Source organism: Lagenorhynchus albirostris, chromosome 15, assembly GCF_949774975.1.
Source record: "Lagenorhynchus albirostris chromosome 15, mLagAlb1.1, whole genome shotgun sequence".
In the NCBI taxonomy this organism is placed as follows: Eukaryota; Metazoa; Chordata; class Mammalia; order Artiodactyla; family Delphinidae; genus Lagenorhynchus; species Lagenorhynchus albirostris.
Window position 1 is genome coordinate 4907142 of NC_083109.1, and position 12463 is coordinate 4919604.

General features: G+C 41.7%; 1 protein-coding gene across 1 annotated transcript in view; it reads left to right on the forward strand.

Annotated features, from left to right (window-relative positions):
* The window catches only part of APCDD1L (APC down-regulated 1 like), a 57306-nt gene that overhangs the window by 25985 nt on the left and 18858 nt on the right, over nucleotides 1–12463 (forward strand). The gene's annotated exons all lie outside the window — the stretch shown is intronic.

A 12463-nucleotide genomic window follows, 5' to 3' on the forward strand; every position in this document is an offset into this window, starting at 1 on the left:
ATGCGGGCTGTAATGCTCTGCTCTTGCTGTCTTGAAATTCTTAATGCTCTCGGAACAAGGGCCCTGCTTTGTCAATATGCACTGGGCCCCGCAGTTTATGGAGCTGGTTCTGGTGGTCAGTGTTTGTGCATGCGTCTGGCAGGTGTGGCACCAGGCCCAGCAGAGGTGTCCCAGCCCTCCCTGAGCTCACAGTCAGCTGAGGAGGCCTGTGACCCCCAAGTGCCCTGATCTGCACTAACAGCGGTCAGTGCTGGGAAGGTAGTGGCCAGACCCCCACTGTTCCCTGTGGAGGCAGTGAAGGGGGGCAGCAGGCCCTGGGGGGCACTGGAGGGCCCAACTTGCAACAAGATCACAGGGAAGTTCTCACTAAAGAGGTGACACTTGAGCTGAAGGATGAGAATGAGCTGGAACGTCCCAAAAGAGCATTCCTGGGCCTGGGAACTGTCAGTGCAAAGGCCCTGGGGTGAGTACAAGCTGGGCATCTTAGTCCTTTCAGGCTGCAGACTGGGTGGCTTAAACCACAGACATGTCTTTCTCACAGTTCTGGAGTCTGGGAGGCCCAAGATCAAGGCGCCAGCAAACTCCGTGTCCGCTGAGGGCCCTCGTCCTGGTGTGCCTTCTTGCTGTGCCCTCACAGCACCAAGAGAGAGGGGGCTCAAGACTTCCCCTTCTTGTAAGATCACTAATCCCATCCTGGGGGCTCCACCCCCATGACTGCATCTAAAACTAATGTCTCCAAAGGCCCCACCTCCAAAAGCCATTGCACTGGGGGGCAGGGTTTCAATGTGTGAATTGGGGGCAGGCACAAACATCCAGTCGTAGCACTGGGTGTGACAAAAAGTTGACAGTAAGTCAGTGTGTGTGGTGTGCCAAATGCTGACAGAAAAGAAGAGAGAGCCATCGTAGGCGAAGACTGGATTTGTAGGGCTTGGGAATGGGAAGGGTTTTAAACAGAGGGTGACTTGCTCACATGTACCTTTTTATTACATAATATTTGATAACTACGAAAATATATGTCCTCTGGAGTATAACATAAAATTGACCCACCTGTGGACCCACCTCTTCCACCAAGAACCAGAACACTGCCAGTGTCTTTATCCACCTATATCTCTTCCTCCCTAAATTCTGTGGTTATCTGTTCCTTGCTTTTTTCAGGGTGTGTGCACCCTGAATGTATTTTCTGGTGCTTGCACTTGAGCTATATAAGTTATTATGTGCTGTACGTGTTTTTCTGCACGTTTGTCACTCCATATTAGGTTTCTAAGTTGTGTGTGTGTGTTGTTCTGTGTGGCTGCATGTCATGCATTTTTCACTGCTGTGTAATATTCCAACATGTAGGATGCTGCAGGTTATCTTTCTGTTCTTTGATCTATTCCATCCGTTTTCAATTTGGGGCTATTATAAGCAAGGCTGTTACAAACATTCTTGTACTTGTTGCGGGTACACATGTGCAAGAGTTATAAAGTCTGCGTAATGATCTATTAATGGGCTAGGAAATCACACTAGAGGAACCCAATCTGTATGTTTTCTTTTGTTATTGTTAGAGAAATATTGATTTCAATTCAACATAATAAGGCAAACTCTAGGCATCCATCCATCATCTTTCAGCCTAAAAATTAGCAAAGCTATTGAAACAAGGCACGATTTTTTCCCATACTTGTTACATGGCTCTAGTTACCAAAAGAAAAATTAAGAAAATGTTAAAACATGAAAAGAGAAGCCTGAGATTTTTTTTTAAGCGTATAAAACAACTGCCACAAAACTGGCTGAGCAGTGATAACTTGTTACTTATTCTTGTTACTTATTCTACAAAATAGCACCAGTGAGAAGGGCGTGGATGTCTCCTAGTGAGAACCAATACTGTTTCCCGAATCCTCCATTTCCATAATAGGCATGTGCGAGTGCACATGTGTGTGTGCTCGTGCATGCATACATACTGGGTGTTGATGTAAAACAGATTCTGACTGTGAGTCACAGAAAGTGTAAGCCACTGATCTCGTGTTGTAAACTTTTTTTTTTTTAAGTATCATTTTAACTTTATTTTTGGCTGCATTGGGTCTTCGTTGCTGTGCGTGGGCTTTCTCTAGTTGCGGCGAGCGGGGTCTACTCTTTGTTGCAGTGTGCGGGCTTCTCATTGCGGTGGCTTCTCTTGTTGCGGAGCACGGGCTCTAGGCACGTGGGCTTCAGTAGTTGTGGCATGAGGGCTCAGCAGTTGTGGCTCGCGGGCTCTAGAGCACAGGCTCAGTAGTTACGGCGCACAGGGCTTAGTTGCTCCGTGGCATGTGGGATCTTCCCCGAGCAGGGCTCAAACCCGTGTCCCCTGCATTGGCAAGCGGATCCTTAACCACTGCGTGACCAGGGAAGTCCCTGTAAACTTTTATAACGTTCATTTACAAGAGTGGTTTTACAAAGCAGCAGCGTTCCCACTAATCTTCACCTACACTTGCTACTTTTGGAATTCGTAATTTTTGCTAATCTCATGAGTGTAAAATGTTACTTCACTGGGCCTTAATTTCCATGGCCCTGACAATTAATGGGCTTGAATGTCTCTACCCAGCTTTACTTACCATTCTGTTTCCTCTTCTGTAAGATACTGTGTCTTGTGCCTACTTTTCTATTGTGTTGTCTTTAAGATGTTTGGGACTTCTTTACATAGTCTGTACATGAATCATTTGTTTGTTCTTTGTGTTGTAGGTATCTCCTCCTGGTTTGTGGTTTTCCTTTCATACCCTTTGTGGTGTCTTTCGAGTAACAGAAGTTCCTAATTTTGATGTATTTATTAGCCTGTCTCCCAGTGGTAACACTTTTTGCATCTTGTTTGAGAAATCCTTCCCTATCCTGAGGTCAAAAAAGATATTCTTCCACATTCTCTTCTAAAAGTTTTAGCACTTTGAAATTTACATTTAAGTCTTTTATCCATTGGAAATTGATTTGGGGGGGGGGGTTGGTGTGAGGAAGGGGTAGAATTTCTTTTTGTTTTCCCTGTGGATAACCAAGCAGTCCTGTCATATATCAAGCTTATAAATTTCGGAGTCAGTATCTGAGCTCTCTACTCTATTCTTTTGGTCAATTTGTTTATCTCTTCACAGAATATACAATGTTACAATTATGCTAGTTTTCCATAAATCTTGATCTCTGATACAACACTCCCCCATCCCTTATTTTTCTTCACTTTCTGACACCTTTGCTCTTTCATATAAATTTTATAACCATCTTGTTAAGATCCTAAAAAAATAAAATAAAATAAAAAGTAAAATAAAATAACCTGTTGGGATTCTGACCGGAATCCACTGTATCTATGGATCAGTTTGTAGAGAAAAGACATCTCTTGATATTTCCTACCCATGAATATATCACTTCATTTATTTCTGTCTTCTGGAATGTCTTTCAATACATTTTTATAATGTTCTCCAAATATGTCTTGCTTATTTTTACGAGATGTATTCCTAGGTAGCTTATACATTTTACTACTATTGTAAATGGTATCTTTCCCCCTCCATCTATTTGTTGCTGTTATAGAATGTAATCTATTTTTTTTACATTGATTTATTGTATCCAGCCATCTTGCTAAACACTCTTATTGTTTCCAATAATTTTTCTGTAGCTTTTGACTTCTGTTTGAAGGTAATCATATCATCTACAAATAGTGACCATGTTATTTCTCTTCTAATCCTTAAGCCTTTTATTTCTTATCTTACTGCTAGGACCTTCAGTAAATGTTGAGAATAATTGGCATCCACTGTGATAAGCATCTCTTATTTCTGATCCCAACACTTCAGTATTTCACTATTAAGAAATATCATTTAGGGCTTCCCTGGTGGCGCAGTGGTTGAGAGTCCGCCTGCCGATGCAGGGGACATGGGTTCACGCCCCGGTCCGGGAGGATCCCACATGCCACGGAGCGGCTGGGCCCGTGAGCCATGGCCGTTGAGCCTGCGCGTCCGGAGCCTGTGCTCCGCAACGGGAGAGGCCACAACAGTGAGAGGCCCGCGTACTGCAAAAAATATATATATATCATTTAATGTAGGGATTTTGGTAATGCCCTTAATCGGCATGAGGATATTTAAAACTATTTCTCTTTTGATAAGATTTTTTAAAAATTGTGAACGGGTGTGGATTTTATCAAAAGCTTTTTCTGCATCTATGAGTCATACATCACATGATGTTTCTCACCACATGTGAACGTGGTGAATGACATTTATAGATTTTTCTAATATTAAACACTTTCGCATTATTGTGATAGACCCAATGTGGACATAATGCATGACCTTCTTATATACTATGTATTCCATTTGCAATATTAAAAAGAATTTTTTTATTGGAGTATAGTTGATTACAATGTTGTGTAAGCCTCAGGTGTACAGCAAAGTGAATCGGTTATATATATACATATATGTATATACAGATACTTATATCCACTCTTTTCTTTTTTCAGATTCTTTTCCCATGTACTCATACAGAGTATTGAGTAGAGTTCCCTGTGCTATAGGGCAGGTTCTTACTAGTTAATCTATTTTATATATTTGCTAATATTTTATTTAGGATTTTTGCAACCATGTCCATAAAATGAGGTTGTCCTGTAATCTCCCCTCCTCACACTGTCCTCAGAAGGCCTCAGCGTCTCTCTCTCTTGTGAGGGTCCTTTCCAAAACCAGGAGGACGGGCAGGACCCTAGCAAGGTCTGCACGTGGACATCCATTTTTGTAAACATTGGAAATGTAAGCTATGTTAACATCAGTCATTTAGGAGACAGTCTCTTCCCATTCTTTCGCTGGTCCTTTTCCCTCTCCCTCTGACTACCTTCTATCACTGCCTCTTGCTGTGAAGTGTTGGAATGACCACAGGCATTCAGGGATCCAGCTTAAGGAGAAGGTGAGCTGGGAATTCTTTTATTTAGTGAGATGTGTTCTTGTGCCTCGAAGCCGCTTCCCTGTGTTGTTAAGTTATCACTGGCTGAGCAGGTGGGTGGCTGGCTTCCAGGAAGACTCTAGCCTCTCACTGGACTCCCTTACCACTGTCAGGACATGAAGGCACGTGTCCTGAAGGTACATGAATCTGTCCTTTGGCACCAGTCACCAGAACCACAAGGGTAGAGAAGAGACAAGACATGAGCTGCCCAGAGCTGGAGCTAACGTAGGAACTGTTGTTTCACATCTCATAGCTTATAGGTGAAAGAAACTTAACAGAGGTTTTCCAAAGCTTAATTACAACCTGAAAAATGTATGACATTATAAGGAGCTGTGGAGCTAAAAAGAAACATTTCTAAATTATCAAAAGCCAAAAATACATTCAATCAACAAAGGCGAAAGAAAGACTGAATGGCCTTTCCGTTCTTGCCATAGAAAAAGAAAACACAAAGTCTTTGTCTTATAAAGAGGGCATTGAAGCCTATACAACCCAAAAGATGCAGGAAGAAACTGCTGTAGAAGATTCAAGCTGTTGATTAATAAAAATAGTATGTTCTGGATTTTGTAATGTGTGTAATATTTGTCGATGGCATAAAATTTGTAATTTCATATGACTTTTTCTCATTCTCAATCAATATGTACTTCTATGCTAATTTTGAATTTTTCTATAAATTTGCACCCTTTTTCTTCGGAGGGTCTCACAAGTTGAATAACCTTCAGGCTCCACAAAACCTGGATCTGCCCTGGGTGACAAAGAACTCACAGAGGAGTTGGCGGAGGTGGCCCTCTCCTCTTGCTCTTTGGAGGAATTTATGTAAAACTGGAATGATCTGTTTCTTTAGACTTTAGTGGAACTCCTCTGTAAAAACACCCCGGCCTGGGTTTTTTTATTTGTTTGTTTATTTGGGGGAGTGACAGTGGTAAATTACTGTTTGATTTCTCAGTTATAGAACGATTTGTGTATGTATGCAGGATCTGTAGTTATGTCCCCTTTCCATTCCCAATAGTATTAATCTCCCTCTCTTCTCTTCTCTCCCCATCCACCCACTGTGCCACTCCGTTCTTTCTTTCTTTTTCTGATCAGTCTCACCAGAGGTGGATCCAATTTATTAGATGAACTTGGGCCTTGTTGATTCTGTCTTTCGAAGCTTGTTTTCTACTTTATTAATGTCTGCTTTTTTTCTTGTTATTCTCTCTTTCCTTTTACTTTCTTTAGGCTTATGCTGTTTCTCTTGCTCTAACTTTTTAAGTTGGATAAGTATCTTGAATGTTCAGACTTTCTTCTTTTAAATGTAAGCCTATAAGCGTGCCTCAAAGTCTTGCTTTCTTCACATTTCACGTGTTTTCATAGGTACTATTTTCACTTTGGCTTAGCTCTAATTTCTGGTTTTTATTTTATTTTATTTTGATTTCTTCATTGAGTGGTTCAGAAGTATTTTAAATTTCCAAACACAGGATTTTTTGAATAGTTTTTTATTTCTGACTTTTAATTTAGTTGCAGAAGTATCACCTGTATGATACCAATTGTTTGAATGTGTCGAGGTTTATTCTATGGCCTCATATAGAGTCAGTTTTTGTAAATGTTGCATGTGTGCTCAAAAAAAATGTGCATTCTCTAATTGTTGGGCACAGTAATCTATTTATATATAATTGTGTATATACTTACACAACACACATACAGATGTACACACATACATGTATATGTGACACATGTGTATAAAATGAATTACGTCTATTCACTCTTTTTTAAATCTTCTGTATCATTACTAATCTTTTGTCTGCTTGACCTATAAATAATTGAAAGGGTTGTGCTAACATCTCTCATTATGATGATGGATTTTTCAATATCTCCCTATACAGCAAGTTTTGCTTTGTATATTTTGATGCTATGTGACAGTCACATCTTCCTGGCAGATTGGACCTTTTGTGGAGAGACCTCTATCCTTAATCATGCTTTTTATAGTAAATCCTATTTCATCTGGTTTCAGTTTTCCTTTATTTTGTATTTGGTAAGGATTTTCAATCCTTTTACTTTCACCTTTCTGTGTCTTTAAGCTTCAAGTATAAAAGTAACATATAGGAGGAGTTTTAAAAATCCAATTTGTTAATGTCTGTTAACTGGCAAGTAAATGAGATTTGTTTTTACCATATTTTTGTTTTCTACAAATTGTGCTTTATATGCTTTTTTCCTACTTGTCTTTTTTTAAAATAAGGTGTTTTTTTTTAATAAGGTTGGGTTGTACTTATTCCTATTACTTTTTTTTTCTTTCTTCTGATTTAGAAGTTATATGATACTTCTATTATTTTAGTGGCTACTTCTGAAATTATACCATCTTAATATCTTAATCCTTTTCTTACCCATGAAGTGCAAGTTTAGAACATTAACCTAATCATTCCTCCTCCAAATTACATGCTACTGTTTTCCAGTATTTTAATTGATGTCCTTTTTTTTAAACTCCACAAAATTATAGATCATCAGTTTATTCATTTTTAAATTAAATTTTCAAGTTCTTTGCTCATTATACCTTCTTAAAAATCAGACCTTCCTTCATCACAAATTCCTATGCACACAATATCATTTCATATAGTGGTAAACACTCTCAGTATTGCTTATCTGAAAATGTCTTTGTTTCATCCTTCATCTTGAAAGGTTGTTTGGCTGGGTACAAAAAAAAAAAATATAGGCTGATGGCTCTTTTCTCTTCTTTTTCTCTTTGGTGTTCTGAAGATTCAAGTTTTGATTTATTTTTACTAATCCTGCTTGGTACTCACTGTCCTTGCTGGTACCAATATTTGGTGTCTTTTATCACTTCTGGAAAATTATCAAGACAATTTTTCTTCACCTATTGCTTCTCCTATAACTTTCTTTTCTCTCCTTCCAGAAGACATTACTTAGGCTTTCTCACTGTAGCTGCTATGTCTCTTAACTCCTTTTTTAGTTTTCAGCCCCCTCCTCTTTCCTGAATTTTGGGTAATTTCTTTACATCTATTTTCCAGTCCACTAATTCCCTTTTCAACAGTATCTAATCTACCCCATGATCTAAGCACTAAGTTTTTATATAAACAATTATATTTTGTTATTTCTTAAAGTTCCATTGATTCTTTTTTCAAATCTGTTTGGTCATTTTTATAGGTTCATGTCTGTTGTTCTTTTTTTTTAATTCCATATTTTATTTCATGAAACATTTCATACATACTTTTCTTTATTTTGTGATAGTAACAGCAATATCTGATGCTCTTGGTATGTAAGCTTTTTACTTCTGCGAACTCTTACTCCATAGCGGGTTGTTTACTTGTGTGTTTGGTGATCTTTAATTGGAAACTCATGGAAAACTTTGGCACCTAAAATGATCGTGCTTTTCTCAAGAGAACATTCATATTTGCTTCTCCCAGGAGTCAAGGGGCACTAGCAACCCCCTAAATCCTGGTTCCTCACAGCCTCAGTGTTGACACTGACTTCTGCTCTCAGGAGAGTCTCCACAGGTCCCACTTCAGCTCATTTTGGGGACCAGGGAACTCAGAGGCTTCCCCACTTTCTGGAAAATTATGCTTTACATCAAATCTAGTTGTGCATAGGGAGGGTGTCCCTCAGAATATTCAGACTCACACTGCAGAATCAGGATGCCAGTTTACCTTTTCTAAAGATCACACTTGCTGCTCCATGGAGAATGGACTACAGGGGGCAGAGTGGATTCTGGAGAAACAGAGAGGGACCAAGGTCAGTCTTTCAGATGAGACATGATGGCTTTACCCAGAGTGGTGGCAGTGAAAATGGGCAAAAGGATATGAATCCAAGTTAGTGGAGTATCTGCTTAATAACTTGTGCCTCTTTATTTATAGGTATTTCACAATCACACACAAAAATGTGTGTTTAGCCACAAACTTTCATTAGCTTGTAATTTCTCTTCCATTGTTCATACGTTAGATTTGCAAAAAGTGGAAAGTTTGATAATATCCAGTGTGGCCAAACGTGTAAGGACATAGATACTTTCCTATACCATTGGTGGACGGTAAATTGAAACGGCATTTTTGGAGGGCAATTAGGTCAAATCCATCAAGATGTTAAATGCACATACAATTTCTTTGTATGACACCCACAAAACTTATACCAAGCTACATTAAAAGGATGTCCAACATATTGTTGTATGTTAAAAAACTGACCACAATCTAAATGACCATCTACAGAGGATTGGTTAACTAAACCAAGATTCATCTGTATAATGGAATACTATTTTGTCTTTTCCACAAAGGGATAAGTCTAAGATGGAAAGATATCCGTGATAATTTAAGTGTAAAAAGCGAAATGCAGAATGATGTGTATAGAAAGACTGCATTCATAAAAAAAATTAACAGCCAAATAAAAAACGTATACATTTATATGCAGAGGTCGGCATGAATGCATTTTCTGGGAGGATGCACAAGAAACTGTTAAAATGATTCACTTTGGAGGGAGCAACCAGGGCTTCAGGGTAAAAAGCAACTTTCACTTTTCATTTTACAACTTTTTTATACATTTTGAAAATTCCACTGCAAGCCACATACTGCTTTTGTTTGAAGAGATTAGCCTGTTTTCATTGGCGTCTTCTTGATTAGAGCTTTCCCTGGTTATTATATCTCCTGTTTGTGCCACTTCATCATTTCCTCAGGTTCTTCCTTCAAAGACCGTGAATATGTCTTAGTCCCTCCAGTCCTAAAAGGCCAACCTTCCTACAAGATTTCCAAAATCCATTATTAAGTTAAAAACATAGATTTCCTATACTATACATAGGACAGTCCTATTTTTGTTTTAAAAAATTGAATAAATGCAGGTATGTGTGTGTGAAAAGAAAAAAAGTCTAGAAAGATTTATTCATTCATTCAGCAAAAATTTATGTGTGCCTGCCATGGGCCAGATATTGTTGTGGAGATGGAGGTTCAAAGGGGACCAGGGTCCCATGTGCTCGGGCTCTCTTGACAACCCAGACTCTAGAATCCAGAGGGTGACATGTACCAGCAGGTTAATGGCAAGGCACTTTGCATGAGGCAATGGGCGTGAGCTTTTAGATCACCTTCATGCTTTTCTATATCTTCTGATTCTTTTTTTTGCCCTCTGTGTGGCATGAAAGAACTTATATAAAAATAATAATTAGGCCATAAAACACAATCTCTCTATCACTTTGGTCTTGTCTCTCTTCTCCAAACCCCTACACTCATCTGTGCAATCGCTGAGACACCAATACTAAAACATTTTTCATCGTGTATCTGGATATCAAATTTAAGTGGGCATCTTGTGTTGCATCTGCCACCCTACTTATATACAACCTGCGCCCTGGTACTTCTGCATCTCCCGGCGTGGTCCTCCTTGGCCCCTGCCTGGCCCTTCCCGTGGGGCTGCTTGCCTTGGGATTCTGCCTCTGGCTCTTCCTTTACCCTCTGTCCTCGCCCCGCGTGTGCCTTGCAGACAGACGTGCGGCCCCAGCCAGCTCCTCATGACTGGCTCTCCTCGATGCCCTGTCAGCTCCTCAAATCGCACACCCCCAAAACGGAACTCTCCCCAGGTCTCCATCTCAGGAATAGCACCACCAGCCCCCCCAGTTTCCTGGCTGAGAACCCGCATAGCCACGACACCTCCCTGCCTTCACCGCACGTCTCAGCAGCCCCAGGCTGGCTTTCCCATCTCTGGCACCCCACTTCCCCAGCCTCGCCTCCGCACCTGGGGTCTGAGGTGGTCTCCCACGGGTCACCTTAAGCCCCTCCTTCCCCTCCGCGACATACACTAGGTCGTCCTTAACACAAGCCAGCAGGGCCTTAGCGCCTTGGTCCCCAGCCGCCTGTCATTGCGTGTCACCAACAGCAATCTGGCCACATCTGATTGCTACTGTCCTATAATTGGGTCAACGTTTCTCTCCAAACCAACGAACTCATTTTCACTTATTTTTAAAGATAACCTCTCCTTGTATGCTTTAGCCCCGTGCTAACAAAATCCCAGGCTGGATGTGTCAGTTATCCAGCTGAGTCGAAACAGACATGTAACTACTCAGATGTAAACTGCCCATCACCTACGCCTGGCATCAGCGGCAGTGCCACCCAGGTAAGCACGGGGCCCTTGGGAAAGCACTGCCTTTCAAAACGTCCACCTGCTCTCCGCCCCCGCACCGCGGCGCTCCCTCTGCTTGAAGCACACTCCCCGCTCCGCCGGTGCCGCTAGCTAATGACGTCTGGCTCAGTCCGGCTGCTGGTTCACACCTCCCTGCTACGTGCTCAGCCTCTGCCCAGTGCCCATTCGGCTCTCTCCACCTGTCAAGCAGTTCCTAACTCCCTATGGCTCTCAAGGAGCCCGAGGGGGGCGAGGCTCCTCCTGGCGGCCCCCTCCTTGTGCCTCCCTTCAGCAAACCGGACCAGAGCCCCTCCACTTATCCACTGGGTCCTCACACCGAGCCTTCGGGGTTGCCCTGGCTCAGAGCGTCAGGCCCTGAGCCCTTGTAGAAGCATCTTTGCACCCCGTGGTCAGGCACACGGTAGGTGCTCTGTCGTGCAGAGACCAGGGGCTGTGCGTGCCTTTGGAAGGAGAGTGGAGTTTCCGGGTAACAGAGCTCGTTTGCAGTTTGGGCCTTTCCACCGACCGATTAGCGTGATGGAAGCTAGACGCTCTGAGAGACTCTTTTTCGGAGTCTCTGTTTGCTCGTCTGTAAAATGGGGGGCAATCTCAATACCAACCCCAAAGGTTTGATGTGAGGACCCAGTGGATAAGTAATCGTGGGCTTTGCAGACTCTACAGCTTCACAGAAACGTGCGCCTTATTATTAGGACGGTAACAAGATGCCCGATGACTAATCCACTATGCTCATCCAATTAGCACTGCTGCTGTCCCCTCGGTGGGCGGCGTGCTCTCTCCCCAGGATAAGAACGCAGCCATCCAGGGTCGCAAGGGAGGGCAAGAATTACAAGCCTGTTTATTTAACATTTAGGAAGCCGGCGTATTTTCCTGTACCTTGCCTGTGACACTAAAGCCAATATTTGCGTCTTTGGGATTCTATTTGTATGGTAATTTAAAAATAGGGTTCGGACTTACAGCCAGCCTTTCTCCGGAAACTCCAAAAGCACATTAATTTTCTAGACAGTAAAATAATGCCGTAATTAAATATTACCATTTCTTTTAAAATAAAATCCAGTAACTCTCAACAAAATAGGTTTTTCAAAACATGATGTAGGTTCTCCCTCAAAATCGCACTCTAGGGAAATTCCTTATTTCGAATGTATGGAAGAGACCACGAACTTAATCTCAACACAGTGTAAGAAAAATTGACTTGTTAAATGACAATAATTTTCTCGCATTTAAAATCTCCGTGCCTCCTGTCATGGCTAACCCAAAGGCCCCCCTGTATGCGTGTTTGGGGAAAGGCCCCGAGGAGCCACGATGGTTGGTTTCACTGTTGATGAAGCTTCCCAGATGCCCTTTCTTGTGGTTCCAACTGGAGTGTTTGCTCTGCGTTGCAAACTTCTTCTAAAGAAGAAGGAAAGGAGGCGAGGCTAGGGGAGCCCGTGACCCTCGCCCTTCGGTCTCCAAATACGCCCTC